Source organism: Ornithorhynchus anatinus, chromosome 1 (genome assembly GCF_004115215.2).
Source record: "Ornithorhynchus anatinus isolate Pmale09 chromosome 1, mOrnAna1.pri.v4, whole genome shotgun sequence".
Classification (NCBI taxonomy): domain Eukaryota; kingdom Metazoa; phylum Chordata; class Mammalia; order Monotremata; family Ornithorhynchidae; genus Ornithorhynchus; species Ornithorhynchus anatinus.
The window spans coordinates 55,731,691-55,739,841 of record NC_041728.1 but is presented as its reverse complement, the minus strand read 5'-3'; the positions used below and the strand labels follow the sequence as shown (position 1 = coordinate 55,739,841).

The 8,151-nt window shown below is 45.0% G+C and overlaps 1 non-coding gene across 1 annotated transcript; it reads left to right on the top strand.

The window, feature by feature from the left end:
- Positions 1 to 3,698: 3,698 nt before the first annotated feature.
- Positions 3,699 to 3,836, top strand: LOC114816548. The gene has a single exon (XR_003764336.1). It is a non-coding gene; the product is annotated as a small nucleolar RNA SNORA7 (small nucleolar RNA).
- The last annotated feature ends 4,315 nt before the right edge of the window (positions 3,837 to 8,151 follow it).

Genomic DNA, 8,151 nt, shown 5'->3' with positions numbered 1-8,151 from the left:
TGAAAGTTGAGGCTGGGGACGCTAAATAATTTAATGACCAAGATATAAAGAAGAATGATGCATCGGACTGAGTTTTTCAGATGGCTGCTTTTCCAAGCAAAGTCTATACATGCCAGGCAAATTTTCTAGAGGGGGGAAAAAAGTCACGTGGGACTACCTGATTACCTTATATCTACCCCAGCACTCAGAACAGTGCTTGACACACAGTAAACCCTTAACAAATATTATAATAATTATAATTATTACTATGTTCCAAGTACTGTTTGAAGCACTGAGGTAGATGCAAGGTAGTCAGATTGGACACAGTCTCTGCCCCACATAGGGCTCAGACTCTTAACCCCCATTTTACAGATGAGGTAACTGAGCCCAGAGCAGTGAAGTGACTTATCCAAGGTGACACAGCAGATAGGTGGTGGAGCCAGGACTAGGACCCATGATCTTCAGACTCCCAGGCCCGTGGTCTAACCACTAAGCCACGCTGATGCCCAGTCAGGCCACCCCTTGGCTGCAGTCCACCACGGGTTTGAAGTCCCCTTCTCTACAGGAAAAGGGGATGAGCAGCAACTGGGACCATAGGTACGTAGTCAATATGCATCAATTTATCAATGTAAAAATCCTCCGGGGTTGCCAATGCCCAGACGAAGCAGGGAATGTGTCTATTGTTATATTGTACTCTCCCAAGAGGCTGGTACAGTGTCCTCTGAACATAGTAATTACTCAATAAATATGATTGACTGGCTGATGGTCTGAACAGCTCCCCTGGCCACAGGTCACTCTGCAACAGTATCCTCCAGTTAAAAGTTCCTTACGCTGGGGAGTGCTGCTGGTTTATAATGAAGCATTGTCTGAAACATGAGGACTCCATCTTCCAAGTACTAATTATCTATTTACTGTAACACTGTTGTTTTGGATTGGGGATTTTATTTCTTATTTTTAAGGGTGTTTCTTAATCACTTAGAGCCAGGCACTGTACTAAGAGCTGGGGTAGATACAAGCTAGTCAGGTTGGACATAGTCCCTGCCCCACATGGGACTCACAGTCCGAATCCCCATTTCATAGATGAGGGATCGGAGGCACAGAGAAGCGGAGTGACTTGTTCAACGTCACACAGAAGACAAGTGGCGGGGCCGGGATTAGAACGCAGGTCCTTCTGACTCCCAGGCCCGTGTCTACCCACTAGGCCCAGCCGCTTAAGAGGAAAAGCATCAGCCTCCGAGACAACAGCTGCCTCTCGCGTAGGTGCCCGGACCAATCAAGGGTCACTTCTAAGAATATAGTCTTACATGTATACACAAAGAATTATACTATCGGCTACGACATCACTTGTCTTGCCTTGTCTTATGCTCTCGAGTCGTCTCCGACCCATCGCGACTCCATGGACGCATCTCTCCCAGAAAGCCCCATCCTCCATCTGTAATCATTCTGGCAGTGTATCCATAGAGTTTTCTTAATAAAAAATACGGAAGTGGTTTACCATTGCCTCCTTCCACGCAGTAAACTTGAGTCTCTGCCCTCGACTCTCTCCCATGATGCTGTTGCCCAGCACAGGCGAGTTTGACATGCTGGATCAAGACAGATGCTTGGCATGTAGCCTAATAATAATAGATAGACTACCTAGCTCTGCCTGTAATAAGGGACCTTTCATGAATCGACCTACAGCTTTGCTGGAATTAATAAAATCCCACTGAGTAAAGAAATGGTTCTTGGATTTTATGAACCAAAAGCTGAGTAAAGAAATGGTTGTTCCTTTTTGTTTTGAATCTCCCATCTTCAATCTTCAGTGGATCTCCCCTCTATCTGGCACTGTGGAATTCAATGAGCAAAAATTCCAAATTTTCCCTAGCCAGAGCCTTCATTATTTTAATAATAATAATGTTGGTATTTGTTAAGTGCTCACCATGTGCAGAGCACTGTTCTAAGCGCTGAAGTAGATACAGGGTCATCAGGTTGTCCCACTTGAGGCTCACAGTCTTCATCCCCATTTTACAGATGAGGTAACTGAGGCACAGAGAAGTGAAGTGACTTGCCCCAAGTGGCAGAGCTGGGATTCGAACCCATGACCTCTGACTCCCAGGCCCCTGCTCTTTCCACTGAGCCACGCTGCTTCTCTGGAATCATGGAAACCATCAACCTTAGGAATTGTATCTATTTCTTGCTAATTTGTGATGTAATGCACTGGCTTTAAATCCCCTTTTAGTTTATTGAAAACAGTGCAACAAACATCTCTTCCATTAATGTCACCCATTTTCCCTTTGATATGGAAATTCTAATTCTTAATGCTAGCACAGTGACTGCTACCAAGTAAATAAGGTCTTTGAGGTGAATCACTCAAACCAAGTCTGTATGAGCCAAGGAGAGTGGATGGTTGCAGTAATAATTTCCATAACAAACAAAAAATAAAAACTCACCCCTGTTTTAACTGTGGATGTTGCAGAGGAAAATAAAAATGGGCTAGAGCTACAGGACTTGGTCTTCAACAAGGCTTAAGATAATTCCATTTCCTCTCAGCTCCCCAAGACGATCCCTGTCTGTTCACATCGTCTTGGGTTTTTTTTTTCTCTTCTCAACCATTGGTTCCTCTTTCTGTGGACAGTTCTCGGGCTCTCATATTGCTCAGGAGCAGTTCATTAGAGGGAAAGTTAGCAAAAGGGTGGGGTAGGAGAGACCTTGAATCAGTTGTGTCCTACTGGATAGAGCACGGGCCTTGGAAGTCAGGAAGACCTGGGTTCTAATTCTGGCTCCACCACTTGTCTACTGTGTGACCTTGGGCAGGTCATTTCACTTCTCTGTGCCTCAGTTGCCTCTTCTGTACAACGGGAATTAAGACCGTGAGCCCACTGTGGGACAGGAACTATGTCCAAGCCAATTACCTTGTATCTACCCCAGCTCTTTGTACAGTCCCTGGCTCATAGTAAACACAATAAAAACCACAATTATTATTATTAGTAGTAGTAGTAGTATTATTATTGGGCCATTGATGAAGAGGCTAAAATACTGGCTCACTTGAGGTTTATTCTCTAGCATCCACTTCCCCTCTGTTGACATTGACAGGGTGGGAAACAGAAATACTCTAGTGGGAAACTCACTTGATGGTTTACGGGTACCACACTCAAATCTAACTGAGGAAAACTCTAGTGAGTAACTTAGAAGGCCATTAAAATTCCTCTCGTCATCATTGTCGGCCCCATTATCAGTATCATCAACCATATTGTTAATCGAATCAATAAACTGGATCAATGCTGCATCAGGTATTGGAAAGAAAGGAAGAAATCAAAGCAGGAACACTTCCTCTAAGAACTTAATCATCTACTGGGGAAACTAGTGTAAGAGTAGGAGAACGAAAATGAATCATAAACCCAAGTGGATAATTACTTCATCAATAAATAATAATCGGGGTATTCGTTAAGCACTTACTAAGTGCCCAGCGCTGTACTAGGCACTCGAGTAGATACAAGATCATCAGGTTGGACACTGTCCTTGCCCCCCATGAGGTTCATAGAGTGGAAAGGAGAACAGGTATTGAATCCCCATTTTACAAATGAGGAAACTGAGGCACCGAGAAGACAAGTGACTTGCCCATAGTCACATGCCAAACAAGTGAGGAAGCCAGGATTAGAACTCAGGTCCTCTGACTCCCAGGCCTGTGATCTTTCCATTAGGCCACACTGCTTCTATAATAAATAGTTATAGTTGAGACTCCCCTCTCAGGATGGCACCTGGAGAGTTTCCTGTATTCTACTAGTCTCGGCTGTTGGAGGGAGAGTCAAGCAGAGGCATAGCCATTCCGTTCCTAGCTTGGCCAGTGGCTAGCGAGTGTTAGGCAATCTGCTACAAGTCAAAAATCCCCTGTGCTGAGCAGTAGCGGTGTGGGAGAGGGTCAAGGGTGGAGATTCAAGTTTACCGCGTGGAAAAAGTCAATGTTAAACCACTTCCACATTTTTACCAAGAAAACTCTACGGCTATACTACCAGAACGATTGCAGATGGAGGTGGGGCGTTCTGGGAGAGTCGGGTCCGTTGAGTCGCTGTGGGTCGGGGACAACTCGACAGCCTAAGACAAGCCAAGTTGGGACTGCTGAGGCGGCTAAGAGAATGGTCTGCCTGAGTAAGTGGAAGAATTAATCTGGGAAGGCCTCATTAGAGAAGCAGCGTGGCTCAGTGGCAAGAGCCCGGGCTTGGGAGTCAGAGGTCATGGGTCCAAATCCCGGCTCCGCCGCTTGTCGGCTGTGTGACTTTGGGCAAGTCACTTCACTTCTCTGGGCCTCAGTTCCCTCATCCGTAAAGTGGGGATTAACTGTGAGCCTCACGTGGGACAACCTGATTGCCCTGTATCTACCCCAGCGCTTAGAACAGTGCTCTGCACATAGTAAGCGCTTAACAAATACCAACGTTATTATTATGATTAAGGAGGTGGTTTTTTAGAAGGGCTCTGAAGGAGGAAAGGGATATGGTTGGTTGAAACAAAGGAAGGAGAGTATTCTAGGGAGAGTAAAAGGCGATGGCAGGGAGGAGAGATGACAGCAAGGCACATTTACAAGTTTTGCTCAATCCAGTGATGATGTTTGCGCTTTGTTCTGGGACCAGAAGGGAAGTAATGGCTAAGAACAGGACTAAACTGGCAAATTCAGTGCATAGAAGATCGGGGATTTGATTAGTAAGGATGAATCAGAACTCCGAAGGAAGTTGGGTGGATTCATGGTGAGCGGAGAGATGACCTATGAGTTTCTGGGTAATATGAATTTGAGTGTTTTGGGAATGTGAGAGGGAGGATGGAGAGAGAGACATTTTTATATAACGATATGTGTAGGAGGTTGCCTACAAGATTTCAGTGTTCATTACAATCAAATGGCATGCAAATGAATACTTCCCCAGGCAGTGAACTGACAATTCTCTGACATGATTCTCCTACCTACTCTAATATTCACGGATGACGTATTAAACCCAAATTCAACAATTTCCCCGTTCACTCTCCTTTCAGTGTTATATGTGGCCCATTTATCAGAGGAGGAAGTTGACCAATCTAGTAGAGAGGTGGAGGAACATGAAATGTGGGAGAATTTAAAAATACCAGTGGGAATGGGAAATTTTCCTGAGCCCCCTAGTTCACAACTGCTGTTACTCTGTTGGTGGAGGAAATGAGTTTAATTGACTTGTTGCACTTGAGGAGAAAAAGAAAGTAAAATCAAAAGTTAAATACGATTGAATGAATGAATGAAAAGTTGAGGCAGAGTTTGCTATTAACCGTGCGATCTAGTGGAAAGAGCACAGGCCTATGAGTCAGAGAACCTGGGTTCTCATCCCAGCTCCACCACTTGCCTGCTGTGTGACCTTGAGCAGGCCACTTAACTTCTCTGTGCCTCAGATGAATGTGGATTCAATATCTGTTCTCCCTCCTATTAGACCGTGAGCTTTTTGTGGGACGGAAACTGTGTCCAATCTGCATACGCCGTATCGCTCCCAGCATTCAGTACAGTGGCAGGCACGTTGTAACTGTTTAACAAATACCATAAGCATTATTATAAACCCAGGTTATCTTTTGTCCCAGGTAGGCATTTCAGAGCCAGAAGAACACCACATGTTCGAGAAGCAAGACACAGACTCTAAGTTCTTTATGGGCAGGGATCGTGTCTACTAATTTTAATGTACTGTACTCTCCCAAGTGCTTAGTACAGTGTTCCGCACCCAACAGACACTCAGTAAATACCACTGATTGACTGGAGTGACCTGAGTATTTTGTAAAGCTGAGAATGGAAGGGAACTTACTGAAGGGAACTTTTCAGAAAACAATGCATGTCTTTTACCCTGTTTACCTACAGTTAGGAATAATGGAAATAGGGCCAGAAGACCTAGGCAGAACTCAATATTCCACTGTCCTCATTTACAGATGGTGACATAAGGGCCATAAAGAGATTTCCTTAATCCCCAGCAAGAGCCTCTGGAGATGGAATGAAACAGAAACTCAAAGATTTTATGTCTTCTTGGAGGGCTTCCCTATAGCTTCTCCAGGTATCTTAATGAATTGATATCATTCAGTACTTCTCTTCACAGAAGTTCTGAAGTGAAAAAACAAAACAACAACCAAAAAAAACCTCACCCAACTGACATCTTTACAGCAGCTTTGGACATTTCAATGTAATGTTTACATTTCTCCTGTCTCCCATTTTGATTTTTATCACGAAAAGGGAAGTAGGGTGACTTTCTGGGAAAAGCCCAGGACTGGGAGTCGAGAGAACTGGGTTCTAACCCCAGCTCTGTCATTTGTCTGTCATAGACCTGGGGTGAGTCACCTTGACTTCTCTGCGCCTCAATTCCTTAATCTGCAAAATGGGAATTAAACATCTGTTCTCCCTCCCCCTGAGACCGTGAGCCACAAGTGGGGCAAGGACTGTGCCTCATCTGATCATCCTGCATTTTCATACAGTAATATAGTAAGCATATAGTAAGCGCTTAACAATAGAAGCAGCGTGGCTCAGTGGAAAGAGCACGGGCTTGGGTGTCAGAGGTCAAGGGTTCTAATCCCAGCTCCGCCACTAGTCAGCTGTGTGGTTTTGGGCAAGTCACTTCATATCTCTGTGTCTCAGTTACCTCGCCTGTAAAATGGGGATTAAGACTGTGAGCCCCACGTGGGACAACCTGATTAGCTTGTATCTACCCCAGCACTTAGAACAGTGCTTGGCACATAGGAAGCGCTTAACAAATACCATCAATAGTGTTAACACTACCCCAGGCCTGAAAGGTGGTCAGAACAGAGCACAAATCAATCACTCCGAAGCCCTTCCTTAACACGGGCCTGGCTTAAAGTATCTAGACGATGAATGGCATTGTAAAGGAATCCCTACCTGAATGATTCTCACTAAAAGTCTCCATAGGGTTTCTTAATAACATTCCTGTCCTGAGGGCTCACCCTCTTTGCTAGATCAGTGACTTCACTTCTCCCTTTCTACTTGTTCTTTGTATTTTTATTATCAATCAATCATATTTATTGAGCACTTACTGTGTACAGAACACTGTACTAAGCACTCGGGAGAGTACAGTATAACAGTATAACAGGCACAGTCCCTAGCTCACAAACCAGAGGGGGAGATGGACATTAATATAAATAAATACATTTCCACTTTGTACCTTAGTGGCGTGGGGCCGAGGGAGGGGTGAGTAAAGGGAACAAATCCAAGCGCAAGGGTGGCTCAGAAGGGAGCGGGAGAAGAAGAAATGAGGGAGTAGGAAAAGCTATTATCGATGTTTCCATGTGTTTGGAGTATTCTGCCTTCCAGATGGGCCAGCCCAGCTTTGACTTCCCTTTCCTTCCATCATTCCCCAACGTGGGAGCAGTGAAACCTCCACCCTTCACCCCAAGGAAGGGTTGGATTTTCTTGTTGATGCTTAATCCTCTCGCCATTTTCCCTGGTAATAGTAATAGTATCAGTAGTAACGTTTTGGCATTTTTTGAGCTTCTACTGGGGACAGCCTACTGTACTAAGCTCAGTACAGCAAAAGAAAGATCCAGCCCTTGCCCGCAAACCACTTATACCCGAATGAGGCAGACAGGCATACAAAATATTGGGAGCGGCAGGAAGGACAAAGATTAGCTAGTAAGTAGAAAAATAAACCGGGATGAAAAATCTGAATAAGGGATTCGAGTAATTAAATACCTAAACAGTAGGAGCGGTTATCCGGTTAAAACAACACACGGTGTTGGGGAATTAATCAGGGAAGGCCTGCTGAGGAGGTGGGGTTGGAGGAGGATTTTGAAGAGGGGAAGGACTAAAGACTGACCAAGTTGGAGTGGGGAGGCCAGGGAAAAAAGCAGGCAAGTAGAAAGTGAAGTGGAGTTAGAAGGGAAGCTTCAAGGAACAAAGTACAAGCTGGTGAAGGGGGCCCATAAGTGGGGGAAAGAGGGGAGGGAGCTCAGGAAGCCTTGAAGCCAGTGGCCATGTGTTTCTGCTTGATGTAGAGGGAGGTTGACAGCTACTTCCCAGACTCCGGTTCCCTTGATCTCCTCTGGAGAAAGCAGAGGGTTATTGGTCTAAAGGAAGCTCATTCACACAGCAAATCTGTATGACAGACAGAGAAGCAGCGTGGCTTAGTGGAAAGAGCCTGGGCTTGGGAGTCAGAGGTCATGAGTTCGAATCCCGGCTCTGCCACTTAATAATAA